This window comes from Mustela erminea, chromosome 5, assembly GCF_009829155.1.
Source record: "Mustela erminea isolate mMusErm1 chromosome 5, mMusErm1.Pri, whole genome shotgun sequence".
Classification (NCBI taxonomy): domain Eukaryota; kingdom Metazoa; phylum Chordata; class Mammalia; order Carnivora; family Mustelidae; genus Mustela; species Mustela erminea.
In genome coordinates, this window is record NC_045618.1 from 39,760,982 (window position 1) to 39,777,986 (window position 17,005).

The window sequence follows — 17,005 nt, forward strand, 5'->3', positions numbered from 1 at the left end:
TTGGTGCTTTGCAAGGGAAAGGGTTTGTTATATGGGACAAAGTAACACATGAAAGGCCTTCTGTGCACTCTTTGCGCTTTCCCATGTTGCTTCCTGAACAGAGTTTCTGAAGTTAGGTAAACTTTTCTTTTTATTAATTACTGAATTGTCCATATTAGATAAGTGCTTTCTCAGAAATATTACTTGTTATTAATAATCACATGTATTAATAAGGGTGGATTCTTTCTCAGAGATATGCCGTGTTTAAAAAAAAACAAAACAGAAACAGCTCAGTAAACTGGTTGGAGATGCCTGATTTTTGGAATACATTTTCATTTCTTAAACCCCAAACAGATTGACCCTATGCTTTTTACCTCCTCTCCTTTCTTATTTTTCATTGTGCTTACTGGCTAACCATGATGGAAATAAAAATGCTGAAAATATGCATAATTGGCTATTTCTTGTCTTTCTGAAATATCTAGAAATAATAGCTCAAATCAGTCTGTTCAGATTTCCACCAGAAAGTAAAAGGACCAAGATATTTAAGCAGCTCCTTTAATTTCAGTGTAACAGCAATTTCCAAACTTTGTCCAACTCAGCTTATGAAAGCCAATATGGTCGCTAACCACCAGTTCCCCCATCTCACGCCGGCCTTTCCAGCCACATGAAACTACTTCCCTTTCTTTGTACAAGCTGTTTCATCTGCCTAAAATGCCCTTCTTCCCCTTGCTTGCTGATAAACTCATTTTTCCAGACCTGCTTCTGCTACTTCTGCTGTAAAGCTAGCTTTCCAGACCCACCTTCCCCAAAAGTCTGATCCTCTGATCCAAAACAACTCTCACCCTGTTCTTGTCTAAGAGTTGTCTTCTAGACCAAATTTGTGAGCAGAGAGATGCTCTATCTGACACTCATATGGAAGATTGGTTGGGTATCTGCACCAGAACATGACACCTGTTCTCAGGGTCTCTAGAAATCAGAGACTAGGAGGGCTTTAGGGACACAAGTGAGCAACTGGAATATAGGATGCCTATGTCCAAGGTAGCTCTATTCTGCTACAACTCACAGAATAATCTTGGGTTTCCCTGTACTTATCTTTGGCTTAATTTTCATCTTTTTAATGAAGGGGGGATGACTTCATCTACTACTGGCTGAACAGTTTCTGGGACTTAAAAATTTTTTCTATGTCTAGGCTCTCCCTCCAGAGATTCTGATTATTTCACTCCAATTATTTTTAAAAGTTCCCCAGAGCATGCTTTTTTAAAAATGGATTTATTTATTTGAGAGAAAGAGAGAGAGCGCACATGAGCAAAAGTGGGGAGAGGGAGAGAGAATCTCTATCAGACTCTTCCCTGGGCACAGAGCCCAATATGGGGCTCGATCTCATGACACTGAGATCAGGACCTGAGCCCAAACCAAAAGTCATATGGTTAACTGACTGTGCCACCTAGGTGCCCCTGTCCCAGAACATTCTAATGTGCTGTTAGGGTTGAGAACCAAGAGATTCAAGAATCTTTAAGGGCATTTCTCCCACACTTGTCTCTTACCTTGCATCATTCATTTCTTCTCCTTTCTAGTTGTGCAACCTTCCTTTTTGCTAAGCACATACTGTGCGCTGTTTGTTGTCACAAGCATTGTTTAATCTCCATGTTTCAGTGAGGCGAAACTGCCCCCATTTCACAGTTGGAAAAAAAAAAAAAGTGACTCTGGGAGGTCCAGAAATGATTTGCTGATGGGCACCTGTGAAGAGGCGGAGCCAGCCCTGGACTCTGAACGCCCATTCCACGCCTCCAGTCCTTCCTGCCCATTACAGTTTCTCTCTGTGGCTCCTGCTTCTCTTATCCAGCTGCCCTCTTGGGGGTTAGGTCCCCTCTGCTAGGATGAGAATCCCAACCCCGCTAACAGACAGGCCAGATCAGCTGTCTGGTACACTTAGCCATCTATTAACTATACGGGACTCTCCCTTTCTATTTCAGATAAATAAAAAAGGCAAGATTTTGTTTCTTGGTTTGTTGTGATAGGAAGACACCTGGAGTACTCAAGTCAATGGTAAGACATTTCCCACTCACCAGGTGAGCTGAATAAAGGCCTGGGCATCTTGGGACCTGCTCATTATCATCCCCAGCTCCCAGGAGGGGGACCCACTGCAGAATAAATAAACAATCTTGGCTAGCAGGCAGAGGCCACAGTAGACTTTTTCTTAATTCTCCAGTACTTGAGTTTTGACTTAAGTATTAAGAAAAGGAAAAAAAAAAGAGAATTTAAAACCTGTATATCCAGAGGCACTGACCCATCGAACTGGTATTTTTGGTTCAAGTTTTTAGATGGTTTGTTTGCTCGTGGACTCATACACCCTTAGGAAGAGGCCCATTAACTTTTTTAAAAAAGAGTGAAAACTCCAGCAGGCTGCTTCCCCCACCAACAGAGAGGTGGTGAGGCTATGAGAGAGTGAGAGTGAGAGAGAGAGCGAGCGAGCGAGCGCTGCCCCAATTTCTGCCTCCAGCAGCAGCAAGGGCGACAGCACCGTGCGACATGACATTCCTCCCACTTAGGAAGTGCGAGGAGAGCCCCGGCTGCGTGAATGAGACGCAGAGCTAATACAGCTGTTAGCTACAAACATTTGCTTGGCACGAATCCGTCTGGACTCTCCTGTAGTTTGCTTTGATGGTCTCTCTACTATCTTGTTGACTAATGATGAAATCATGGTTTGTTCATCTAATTGAATAAAGAAAACACCACACCAAGCAAAGTGCAAACTGCCTTCCTGTCCTTGCTTGAGGTTGTTTATTGACTCTGTGTTTATAAGAGCCCTTTTATATTCACTTATTAAATATTTACATGCATCGCTTATGTACTTAGCTGTATAAGGAGAAATTAATCCGGTCTTTAATCTGAGGAACTGTTTGTTTTTCAAAGCCCTTTTGCTAAAGTAAAATGGAAAGCAGCCACCTCAAATAAGCTTCTTGTTACTGCTGCAGACATTCTGTGATGTCCCAGTGAGTCCCCTCTCCCTAGGGCAAGCAGATCAGGAGCCATGTTCTAATCTGTATTGAAGTGACATGTTTCCTCTGGAAGAATCTATACAGTTTCCCAAGGAGCTACAAAGTTAAACAACAATAGATGAATAAAGAAGTTAAAAAAAAAAAAACTGATGAAAACAAGCTGAAAGGGAGTTTGAGAATTACGCGATCATTTGATTTGCCCGTGAACATTCTCTACCCACCACCATTAATATGTGTAATTGTAAATTGGCCTTCATATTCTAGACAGGTGCTTCTCCCTCAGGTCTTCTATGGTCTATCAGTGATATCATTCTGAAGAAACTAGGAGATATTCCAGAGGCCCGAGGACTGGTTCTCCTGCAAGTGAATGCCAGTCTCTCTAGGGAGAGAAAGAGCAAATAGAGACTGAGTTGGAAGAATTCAGGGAAATTTGCTCCATGCCCACTGCAATGGGCTGGCTGACTGCTCTGAGTACTCCTAAGGGCAAAACTCCTCACAGGGCCACCTTCCACCTCATTCTTGTTCTCAAATTCTCATCTCATCTCATATCTCTCTCTCTCTCTCTCTCTCTGTTCCCTCCATTGAAGATCTGCATCTATGAAAATTTCATATTTAGTTTTCAGTGATCTCCTGTTAAGATAAAGAATTTCCTATGTTATATAAAGTTACAGTAATGAAAGAAAATAGTGTGGTACTGGTGAAGGGACAGACACATGAGCAGTGGAACAAAACAGAACTAGAAAAAGACCCATACAAATAAGGACAGCTGCTTCCTGGGAAAGGCACAAAGCCAATTCAGCAGGAAAAAACTGTCTTTTCAAGAAATGGTGCTGGAACTCTTATTATTGACTTAAAAAAAAAAGAAAAGGAAAGAAGACTGGAGCACTTGGTTGGCTCAGTGGGTTGAGCCTCTCTGCCTTTGGCTCAGGTCATGATCTCAGGGTCCTGGGATTGAGCCCCGCATTGGCCTCTGCTCAGCAGGGAGCCTGCGTCCCCCTCCTCCTCTGCCTGCCTCTCTGCTAACTTGTGATCTCTCTCTTTCTCTGTTAAATAAATAAATAAGTAAAATCTTTAAAAATAAATAATTTTTTAAAAAAAGAATTTAGTTCTTCGCCTTACAACATGCACAAAAATTAACTAAAAACAGATCGAAGACCTAAATGTTAAACATGAAACTATAAAATTTCTACAAGGGAGCATAAGAGAATATATTTGTGGTGTTAAGTTAGGTGAAAATTCCTTAGGCATGAAACTAAAAGCCTGATCCATAAAATTAAAAAATTAATGAATCAAATTGGATGTCATGAAAATTAAGAACTTCTGTTCTGCAAAAGACACCGTTAAGAGAACTAAAAGATAAGTCAAAGACTAAGAGAAAATATTTGCAAAGCACAATGGACTTGTATCCAGAATACACAAAGAACTTTAAAAATTCATCAATAAAACAACAAAACAGTAAAAAATGGATAAAGATTAAAACACACTTCATCAAAGAAGACATACAGATGACCAACACACACATGAAAAGATGCTCACTATCACTCATTAAGAGGGAAACACAAATCAAATCCAAAATGGGATATCACTTCACACCTGTCAGAATGGCTAGCATCAAAAATACTAGACACAGCAAGTGTTGGCAAGGACATGGAGAAATGGGAACCCTTAGGCACTCTTGGTGGGAATATAAATTGGTGCAATCATTATGAAAAACAGTTTGGAGGTTCCTAAAAAAATTAAAGATAGAACTACCATATGATCCAACAATCCCACTTCTGGGTGCTTATCTGAAGAAAACAAAAACACTAACTGGAAAACATGTACCTGCACCCTCACTGCAGCCTTCTTTACTATAGCTAAGATATGGAAAAATCCTATGTGTCTATCAGTGGATGATTAGATAAAGAAATTGTGCATATATGTGAATAATGGAATATTATTCAGCCATAAAAATACCAAACTCTTGCTCTCTCTGACAACATGGATGAACTTCAAGGGCATTATGTTAAGTGAAATAAATCAGAGAGAGACAAATACTATATGAGTTCTCTTATATGTAGAATCTAAAATAATTATATTTTATATGTATGTGTATATATATATATATATATACATACAAACATATAATGCTTGCCATCAAAAGAAATATCAGATATGTGGGAATGTACATATATATACACATAACATATGAGTGTGGTGTGTATGTATATGTATACATATATGTAGATGTAGATGTAGATGTTTGTATATATACCAAGTTCATAGATACAGAGACCAGATGGGTGACTGCCAGAAGCAGGGGGTGGGGAGTGGGAGAAAAGTGTGAATTGCTTTTGTTTTAGTTTAAATAAACTGAATTCTTAAAATGGGGGCTAACATATAATGAGTAAGTACTGGAAACAGCCTGTCTTTCAGGTTTTCCATCCGCAAAGCAGGTGCTTTACTCTATGGCAGGACCACAGCTGTCAATATGTCTGCACTCAGCGTTTCAGCTCCTCTGCTTCAGAAATTAACAATATAGGGAGGAGTGCCAGAATCCCAAAGTAAAACATGTGCAATGGAAACACCACATAAAATCAACTACCTATATATAATGCACACACATACACAGGTGATAGGATCCTAAGAATAAAGGGAAAGACCCTCAACTGATACACTGAGATCTATAAAATATTTAAATAAAATTTAAAAAAAAATTGAAGGAACCCACTTCCAATTATGTCACATGGTATGCTACATTGATCTATCTCATGACAAGGTTTGAACTGATTATTACCTAATTTCAAACACCGTTAAGGATAACATGTACAATGTCTGATTTCAACCCACAGTCCAGAAGACTCACTTGTAAGCTAGTAATGGGGCTACCATATTAACAGGATCTTCTGCAGGTGCTGTCTAGTTTAATGTTCACAACCACTTCGTAAAGTAGTTGTCACTCTCCCCATTTCATAGAAAACAGACTCAGAAAGCTAATGAACAGGTGGAATTTGGTACTAATTATATATTTATGGAATAAATTTGTAGCAAAATGTTTTTAAATGGGCTTCTATAATTTTAAAAAACTTAAAATGTGGTGCATAGTCAAAAGTTCCCAAGCTATATATATATATATTACCCTGAAGATACAAATGTAGTGAAAAGAAGGGCCATCTGTACCCCAATGTTCATAGCAGCAATGGCCACAATCACCAAATGGTGGAAAGAGCCAAGATGCCCTTCAACAGATGAACGGATAAAGAAGATACAGTCCATATATACAATGGAATATTATGCCTCCATCAGAAAGGATGAACTTTTGTAGCAACATGGACGGGACTGAGGAGATTATGCTAAGTGAAATAAATCAAGCAGAGAAAGTCAATTATCATATGGTTTCACTTACTGGTGAAGCATAAGGAATAACATGGAGGACGTTAGGAGAAGGAAAGAATTAAGTGAATTGGGGGAAATCAGAAGGGGAGATGAACCGTGAGAGACTGTGGACTCTGAGAAACAAACTGAGGTTTTGGAGTGGTGGGCGGTGGGGGGATGGGTGAAACTGGTGGTGGGTATTAAGGAGGCCATGTATTGCATGGAGCACTGGGTATGGTGCATAAACAACGGATCTTGGAACACTGAAAAAATAAAATTAAATTAAAAAAATTTTTTTAATCCCCACTATATTGAGATAATACTACACATTTATTAGAATGGCTAAAATTAAAAAGACCAATCATACCAAATGCTGGAGAAGATGTAGGGGAGCTGGAAATGTTATACATTGCTGGAAGGAATGTAAGATGGTACTGCCACTTTGGAAAACTGTTTGGCAGTTTCTTAATCTACCATATGATCCAGCCATTCCATTTCTAGGTAATACACACACACACACACACACACACAGAGATGTACAAAAACTTGCACATGAAGTGTTCATGGGAAATTTTATTGATAATAGTTCCAAACTAGAAACCACCTAAATGTCCACGAGCAGCTGAATGTATGAACAAATTGTGATATATCCATAAAATTGAATATGGCTCAGCAATAAGGAGGAATGATTACCAAGATACACAACAAGGATGGATTTCAAAATTAATGTGTGAGTAAGAACAACCAGACAGAACAGTACATACAGCGTGTTTCTATTTACATGAAATTCAAAAAAATGCAAATTATCTACAATGGGAAAAAGCAGATCAGTGCCTGGGAATGGGAAGGGTGTGGAGGGAGAGAGGAGAGAGATAGCAAAGGGCTAGCAGGAAACTTCCAAGGGTGATGGATGTATTTGCTATCTGAACGTAGTAAGGGTTTCATGGGTAGATACATACATCAAGACATATCAAATTGCAAAATTTACTATATATCAATTACACCACAATAAAGCTGTCAATAAAGACATACTAAACAATGAAAGGGTTACTTTATCAGAGTAATTATGCCATTTATCTTTTTGTTTTCCTTTCTGGACTGTTATTGGGGAAATTATATTGAATTTACTTGGCTATTTAAAATACGATTTGATGGTTTTAATTAAAGTAAAATGCATTAGGAATAAATCAATTAAATTTTAAGACAATTTGAGCTTGACAGGGAGAGAGAAGTAGTGATGAGATAAAAAAGAAACTTAAGGGAGAGCCAAGGTAGTGAAAATACAGAACAGATCAGAGGCCAAAGAACTAGAAAGAGGCAACATTTGAGATAATCAGACTCAGTAAGAACGAAGCACCACACTCACTAGAGAAGTAGACCAGTTCTCATTAACCTGCACGGATGGTAGAACAGAACCACTGTGCCAAGGGCTCGCAGGGCAGATAACAGAAAGGAGGGTGCTCCGACAGCAGAAGCAGCATGCGCAAGGGGCAAGGTCACAGAACAGGAAGGCATGGCACATGCAGGGCTTTGCAGGTGGTCTGGGAAGGCTGGAGATAGGGGAAGGTGCGGGGCCAGGTCATGAACTGACCTGTCCATGAACTGGAGGAATCTGGACATCCAGGTGGAGGTGTCCACTCTGCAGTTAGAAAGCAGAAGTCTAAGCTCAAAAAAGAGGTCAGTAATTAGAGTGAACTATTCCAAGGAAATATTCTAAATGACATACTATCTTGATTCCCTCATTGGATTATTTCATATTGATAAATGAAACATTAAAGGGACTGATTATGTTACTCCAGGTGAAAAATCTTTTGTACTGAAGGTCTGATAGGAAAGAAGAGTTGGAGCTTGTCAGTCATAACTATTGGTTTCTGAACTTGCCATTAACTACCTTTAATTAGTTAATGCTAAGTTCAGAAACCAATAGTTATCAGTGAATGACTGAAATGAACCTATACCCTCCCTGAGGAATAGAGCTTTTATGCAGAAAAGGGCAAAAGAAATGGCTTATAAGAAGAAAATCTGATCAGCTAAGCCTGGAGTGTAAAGTCTTTAATGAATCCATGAGTTGATTCTCTGGGCTTCATTGAACCACCTCTGCAGGGGTTACATAGGATAATTCCATGACCTTGGAGCTGTGCTAAGCCCGGAGAACCCTCTGCAGAACAGGTCTGAAGCACAGAAGAACTAGTGAAGATAGGGAGGAGGAAACTCATGAAGAACTTGGGGGATCTTCAACTCTCGGTGCTAGGGGAACCCCAAGGTCATTTGTCAAACAAGAAATGACATAAGGGCATCTTAACTGGGGCCCAGCACATAGTAGAGAGTCCCAATGTTAACCGAATGAAAGGGGGCTCTGAGTTCTAAGATTATCAAAGTCCTTTCTCTTGGGGAGCTGGCAAGCCCATGCAGGCCTTTCGGGGCTCCAGGGCTGCTCCAGGATCTAGGGAGGGGAGGAAGAAGAGTGTCATTAGCTACACACAGACGAAGTGGCAGAGGACTTGTTGTGGCAGAGGACTTGCTATGGCGCTTGTTCCTGAGGTGTAGCATGTGGAAATAAGAGAAGGCTTAGCTCTTTACAGGGGCACTATGTGAGTGTCAGCTTCTTCGGAGAAATATAATCACAGCAGAACTGGCAATGAGTACCCCTGTGTTCCGCCAGGGTTTTCCTGATAACCAATGTTGCATAGTTCTGTAGTATGTGTGAGCTTTTGGAAAGGTTTGTAGACTTCTAAATAAAATATGGGCCCTTTGTACAAATCAAAACCACAGTAGATACCACCTCACACCAGTCAGAATGGCTAAAATTAACAAGACAGGAAACAACAGGTGTTGGCGAGGATGCGGAGAAAAGGGAATCCTACTACACTGTTGGTGGGAATGCAAGCTGGTGCAGCCACTCTGGAAAACAGCATAGAGGTTCCTCAAAAAGTTGAAACAGAGCTACCTTAAGACCCAGCAACTGCACTACTGGGTATTTATTTACCCCAAAGATACAAATGTAGTGATCTGAAAGGGCACCTGCACCCTAGTGTCTATAGCAGCAATGTCCACAATAGCCAAACTATGGAAAGAACATAGATGTCCATCAACAGATGAATGGATAAAGAAGATGTATATACAATGGAATACTATGCAGCCATCAAAAAACAAAAAATCTTGACATTTGCATGACATGGATGGAACTAGAGGGTATTGTGCTAAGTGAAATAAGTCAATCAGAAAAAGACAATGATCATATGATCTCACTGATATGAGAAATTTAAGAGACAGGATGGGGGGCCATGGGGGAAAAAAAGGAAAAAAATGAAACAAGATGGGACTAGGGAGAGACAAACCATAAGAGACTCTTAATCTCAGGAAACAGAGGGTTGCTGGAGGGAAGAGGAAGAGAGGGAAGGGATAGGGTGGCTGGGATAGGCTACACACTGGGGAGGGTATGTGCTATGTTGAGTGCTGTGACCTATGTAAGTCTGATGATTCACAGATCTGTATCCCTGAAGCAAATAATACATTATATGTTAGTAAAAAAAAATTATTTTATTTATAAAATAAAATATGGGCCCTTTTTGTTGTTTCTCTTTGAGAAATTATGAAGTCTGTTTGGATATGATGGCTGTGCTAAACTGATTCTGAATTCACCTTTTCCCCTTCTGGTGCTTAGAAGAGATACAATCCCTGGAATGAACTTACAGACAGAGTGACACTGTGACATCTATCAGTTCACACAAATGTTCTCTCTGGCACAGGTTAACAAACTCAGAGTTGTAGCTGTTTTCTTAACCAGGCCTCGGAACACGTTCTGAAGTATGACCCAACTAGTCCAACTATGTATAAACCAGTGATTCCTACAAGTTAGTGAATGTAAGATTCCCTAGAAAAACTTACTAAAATGAGAATTCCTGGGCCTTGTCTCCAGTGGTTCTGACTTAGAGGCTCTTGGGTGGTACCCAGGAATCTGTATTACACAAGCCCTTCCATCATCAGCTGCGACCCCCTCCCCAATTCCCACAGGAGAGGGAGTCCTTGAAGAACTACTGGAGAACATGGCAACCACGTTACACTTTGCTGCAAAGAAATTCTCCCTGAGCTGGGATTTGGTTCCAGCAAACACAGGTTGTGGGAACGGCCCTCGCTCTCGGCTACAACGGAATCATACACAAGTTCCTTAATAGGTACCAAGTGTCCTCTTCAAGCACGCTCTCTAAATCGAGTACACTATGCCACTTAAAAAAAGAGGGGAAGATTTACAATCAGTTTATCCAAGCAAGTACCTGGGCAATCTTTCAAAAAAGTAAAACAGAACAACAAAAATACCCCCACATTTATTAGAAGACAAAAATATTTGTAAATTATTTATAAAACCCCTAAAACAAATGGAAAGTAAAACCACCAGAGGACAGCAGGAGTTAGGAGTTACTCATAGCCCCTCTTACTAAAGGAAGAAACGAGGGGTCAGAAAGACTAAATAATTTGCCAAAGGAAACAGAGCAGGAAATTTGGAACTTGACCCCAGGTTGGTTAAATCCAGCTCCTTCTATTCTACCCACTTTCCCAAGGATAAATTCTTCTATAAATTTTATTTAAAAACAAATAGGGGAGGTGAATCATGAGAGGCTATGGACTCTGAAAAACAATCTGAGGGGTTTGAAGGGGCGGGGGGTGGGAGATTGGGGTACCAGGTAGTGGGTATTATAGAGGGCACGGATTGCGTGGAGCACTGGGTGTGGTGAAAAAATAGTGATACGGTTTTTCTGAAAAATAAATAAATTGATAGCTGTAATAAAAAAAAAACAAATAGAAAACAATGACAGCTAATATTTACTGGTACTTTACTAAGAATCAGGCCCCGTCCTAAAAACGTTAATTATGTTAGATTATGTCTTCACAATCCATGAATTAGATACTTTCATCCCTTATTTTCAGGTAGGCATTCGAGGGCTAGAAGGATAAAATAATCACATGTACTGTGAACAAATCCACACCACTATTAAAGAGGCTGAAATTATGCCTAGTTTTCTGATATGGATCTAACATATCTTATTTAATCTTGATTACTTTTAGTGTGACTTGAAGACTGTGCTTGGAATTTCTTACCGAAAAAATGATCTCGTTCTTTTGTTTTGTTTTACCCCCTTTGGTTTTTTTAAAGAGGCAAAGTATGGAGTTATGATGCAGTGTTCTTTCAAGCTTTCATTTAGCAAAAAAGGAGGACTTTAATTCCCTTTAAGAGGCTCTCAATAAAGGACTGAAAGAAATTAACTCAAGCTGAACGACATTAAAGCTCTAAAATTCTTAAGGTAAAGAGTCTATGAGGAGGTCTTTGTGATAATGAGACTGATTGGACTGATTACTGATGGTTTGGCTCACTGATTAACTTTGGGTTATGAGAAGCCACTGGATAGAGATAGAGATTAATCCGGCCTGAAGAAAGGGGAGAATAACATACTCTAAGGAGTAGAAAGATGATTTATGAGGAATAGGTACAGGATTAAACCTAATATTTTACCTAACTCTGGCACATCTTTGCGTCCTTTGAATGTGAACTACTCCCACTAGAATGCTGGGATTCCATGTTTCGCAGTCACTGAACATCTGCTATCCAGTGTCGGTTCCCTCTACCAAGTGTTCAGGGCACTAGGAAATCAAACACATACCAACTTCTTGATACGTCCTATCTGGCATGATTTAGGTTCTTAGGGCTATTCCCCTCACCCCATCTCTATAAGGCTTTTCACTTCCAAAGAGACTGTTAAGGATACACACTGATTTAGCATAAAATCTACTGTTCTGGAACTTCAATGCCTGTGAAACGTAGAGCTGTCTGAAATGACAGAAAAATGAAAACTGCCTTTGCTTTTGAGGGGCAAACACTGAAACCCAATGTCATATTTTACAACCCAGAAAAACACGGATCGAGCTTTTTGAAAGTCCTGGTCCTTAATATCAGGCTTGGGAAACGATTCTGAGAATGGAATGGATTCCCATATTTGTTGCTTATCTGCCAGTATCAAGCAACACATTACTCACAAGGGTCCTCGCATCTGGGGTTACTGTCCTCCAAGGCCTTTGTGTCCACTGGTCCCCATATCGCCACAATTTCATTCTCCCCCAAGACAAAAAAGGGAGACAGGCCTACGTTTCCACCAGTTGTGAATATGAACCATGGAATTAAGATGTAGAATTATCTTTTTCTTAAATATTGTTGTCTCTGAGTGAAGTAGCTTTTCATTTAAACTTAAAATATCTTGAACTAATGACATCGTGATAGTGTTGTATGGTGGCCGATGGTAGGTACACTTGTGCTGAGCCTAGCATAATCATCGCCTCTAGCTCTGAGATCTAGCCCCCCCCGCACCCGCCCAATGCAGTCCTTCCTCCTTCATGGGGCTAACAAATATTTATAATGCATGTTGACTACACATCAGATACTACTTGAGGTAGTGAGAAGAATGCCCAAGATAGACTCCAAAGAGAATGCCTCCCTAAAACCTCCGTATATGGTCAGAAATTAAATAAATTTATAAGCTTACTGATAACGATCTATCCAATCTGAGGCAATGAGGACAAGGACAAACTATGGGAATTAGAGATCTGCCTAATCAGAAGATGCCACAAAGACTTCTGCTTCTGGTCATGATGGAATAATGGCCCTGAAATTGGCCCTGAATTGGCCCCAATGTAAACAACTAGAAAAGTAGGTGAAACAGCTTTCTTCAAACTGGTCAGCAGGCAGTACGGGACTGGGATCCTAGAAGACAGAAATGAATAAGGGAAGCCTTTTTTGGCAAAAGACTTTCTCGATTGCAGCATGGGATGGGAAGATCAAAGTAGAACAGGGTGGTCTCACTAAACTGAGGAAAAAGACTGGAGTTCACAGAGGCTGTGTTGGCTTAAAGGTGAGGGGCTTAGTACCAGACGGAGAGAAGGAGGTCTGGAAATTGGCAAGGGGTTCCCCTTGAGTCTCTGGCTGAATGCTAAGCTGGGAATACACAGGATGAGAGTTCACGAGACTGGACAAAGAACAACGACCAGCCTGAACGACTGGGTCACCCGTCAATATAACTTGCCAATACGCGACTTTGTGACTTCAAAAAACCTATGGGACTGACACGTAAACGAAGAGATTTCCATGGCGCTCCTACACAAGAAATCAGTCTTGTGCAGAAGCATTCACCCTGATTTAGTACAGACAGATAATGTAACACCAAAGTTCCCAGAGTTTTTAGGAGGAAAGCAAAGTATTTAGAAAATCAATTTGAAACTTTAGCTGAAAGGATAGACAAGAATAGCTGAAAGGTTTTGAAAACCAAATAAAAGGGTACCTTGCCTGCCATCTTGAAACATCTTTTTTAAAAGACTGATTTATTCATTGTAGAGCAAAAGAGAGAGACAGAGAGCACGAGAGCAGAACGAGGGGCAGGGGAAAGAGAGAGGGGAAACAGACTCCCCACTGAGTGGGGAGCCCAAAGTGGGGCTGGATCCCAGGACACTGAGAGCATGACCTGAGCAGAACCCAAGAGTTGGACACTTAACCAACTGAGCCACTTGAGAGCCCCTACTGCAACATTTTTTAAAACCTAGTAATTGAAGCAATCTGGCATTAGTGAAAGAAGAGATAAATAAAATTTTGAGTCCTAAAACAAAAACATGTTTATATGGAAATTTATCATATAATGTTAATGTTGTATTCAAATTAGCTGCAAAAGGATAGATTAGATTATTTAATAGTGTTGTACTAACTGAACACTCATTTATAAAAAAATAAACTTAGTCAATATCATTGATCATCAGGGAACTATAAATCAAAACCACAGTGAGATACCACCTCACACCAGTCAGAATGGCTAAAATTAACAACAGGGGAAGCAACAGGTGTTGGCGAGAATGAAGAGGAAGGGGAGTCCTCTTATACTGTTGGTGGGAATGCAAGTTGGTACAGCCACTCTGGAAAATAGTATGAAGATTCCTCAAAAGGTTAAAAATAGAGCTACCCTTGGGGCGCCTGGGTGGTTCAGTGGGTTAAAGCCTCTGCCTTTGGCTCAGGTCATGATCCCAGGGTCTTGGGATCGAGCCCCGCACTGGGCTCTCTGCTGGACAGGGAGCTAGCTTCCTCCTCTCCCTGTTTGCTTCTTGGCCTACTTGTGATCTCTGTCCGTCAAATAAATAAATAAGCCTTTAAAATAAAAAATAGAGCTACCCTTGACCCAGCAATTTCACTACTAGGTATTTACCCACAGAGTACAAAAATACTGATTTGAAGGGATATGCGCATCCCTACATGATTATCTACATTGGCATTATCTACAATAGCCAAACTATGGAAACAGCCCAGGTGTTTTAATTGAACTATGATTCAGAGATCCAAGAATATGCTATTCAACTATGAAATAAATGAAGAAGATCTGTAAGTACTGACATATAAGGTGCTATATCTCGTTTTATATATTATGATCTCGTTTTTATTAAAAAAGATGTTGTATGGCAGGAAGCCCTTAACTGGCTCAATCTGAACCACTGACTGGTTAATTTAATTAACTGATTTATTTTTGAGGAGGGAGCATGTATACAAATGTGGGAGAAGCAGAGAGAGGGGAGAGAGAGGAGAGAGAGGGAGGGAGAGAGAAAATCTTAAGCAGGCTCCATACCTAGCACGGAGCCGGATGCAGGACTTGATCTCACGACCCTAAGATCATGACCTGAGCCAAAGTCAAGAGTTGAAGGCTTAGGGGTGCCTGAGTGGCTCAGTGGGCTAAAGCCTCTGCCTTCAGCTCAGGTCATGATCTCAGGGTCCTGGGATCCAGCCCCGAGTCAGGCTCTCTGCTCAGCCTGGAGCCTGCTTCCCCCTCTCTGTCTGCCTGCTTCTCTGCCTACTTACGAATTCTCTCTCTGTCAAATAAATAAATAAAATCTTTAAAAAAAAAACAAAAGAGTCAAAGGCTTAGAAATCAAGAGTCAAATGTTTAACCAACTGAACCACGCAGGTGCCCCATGACTGGTTAATTTTGGAAAAAAAGGTTAAAGCAAGGAAAGATCCTTAAATATTTCATTTTAATTTAAAAAATATGTACATTCATTCTCTAGTCTTCGGATGTAGAACCAAGGACTTTTCCTTAATTATGGGTTTACCTTTCCTTTCTGATGAAACTATTCCCCTAAAATACTGTTTAAGATTTCTGGTTTCAGTTTCTTTAAAGCGGAGTGAAGACTTAAAAATATTTGCAAAGCCAGCCAGGTGCACATTCTATCTAGCTTTATGCTTTCCCCCAAGTTCTTATAATTGTCTTGCCCACTCCTCGTTGATTGCAGTTTTTTTAGGCATCTAGCCCTTAGCAAATCTTTTCAAAGCACCGGACTCAGTTTAAATAGGAGCTATAATTTCCTTTCAGACCCATGTTTTGGTTTATATATTTCATTAAAACTGCAAATTACTGTAACAAGTACAACTAGAATAAGAGGTTTGGAAACAAGATTAACTCTTTACAAACATAAAACTCAAGAATCTCTAACTATAAATTAACACTCAGGTTTATTAACCAATCTCTTATGAAACTTTTTAACATGAGTCAATTTAAGTATTGTTAATTGTATCCACTGATATAGTCAAGCCCTTCTAGCCCAAGTGGTCGGGTGTGGGAGTCCCCAGCCTCTGGGTGGCTACAGAGACTTACAAAGGGGCTGAACTGCATGGACACGTACTGCAGATGCAAACTACATGCCAGATTTCAAAGACTTTGTATTGAAAAGAGAATGTAAAATTCTGGGACAATGACTTGTTCCATTGATCCTGAGTTGAAATATTATTTTGGAAATACTAGACTAAATAACAGACATTGTTAAAATTACTTCCACTTGTTTTGAAACTTTTTAAATGGGGCTAATAGCGAATTTTAAGTTACAAGTGTTGCTCATTGTATTTCTGGGATGCAGCTCTGTTCTAGATGTGCAAACATCCTTTGTTCAACAGGGAGGTCATCTGTGAAGTTCTACTTGAAACAATAAATCAGACCTTCTTTTTATCATCTCTGTTACTTGAATCCAAGACATTTAGAGTAGCCTTTCAGAATACATCTTTTTAAGCGGACTTACAATTTTTTATCAAGGGTCAATAAACAATGGCCCATGAGCCAAACTTGGCCTACTGTCTATCTTACTATGTCCTGCAAACTAAAAACTGTTATTGTGTTTTTAAATGATGGTGGGGGGGCAGGAGAATCAAAAGATGATGAATATTTGGGGATGTGAAAAAATTATGTGAAATTCAAATTTCAGTATCTATAAACAAAGTCCGATGGGCCTGTGGCCAGGCTCTGCTAACACCTTCCCCCAGGCGGCAGCCTCCTAGCTCACGAGGGTAGAGCGGAGTAGTCGCAGCAGAAATGAGAGTACTGCAAGGTCTCCAGCATTAACTCTCCGGCCTTTCCCGGAGAAGTCTGCTGACCCCCGCTCTTTCTCATCCCTTAAAGCTCAAGGGCATAGTTAGATGCCAGCTGCATCTACAGGATCTGGTGAAAGAGTGAGGAGAGAGAGCTGTGTTTCCATTTTCATCCCCACTACAGATGAGTCTGGATTTCCAGCTTCTTAATCTGCTTCTGCCATTAATGTCCTTGACTCAGAAAAGTGTTTTGAACCCCAGCTTCTGGGATTGATTTTGTTTGTTTGTTTTTTTGCCT

At 40.2% G+C, this 17,005-nt stretch overlaps 1 protein-coding gene across 1 annotated transcript in view; it reads right to left on the bottom strand.

Moving 5' to 3' along the window:
• Window positions 1-17,005, bottom strand: part of ALDH1A2 (aldehyde dehydrogenase 1 family member A2) — a 94,627-nt gene that overhangs the window by 19,273 nt on the left and 58,349 nt on the right. The window lies entirely within an intron of this gene.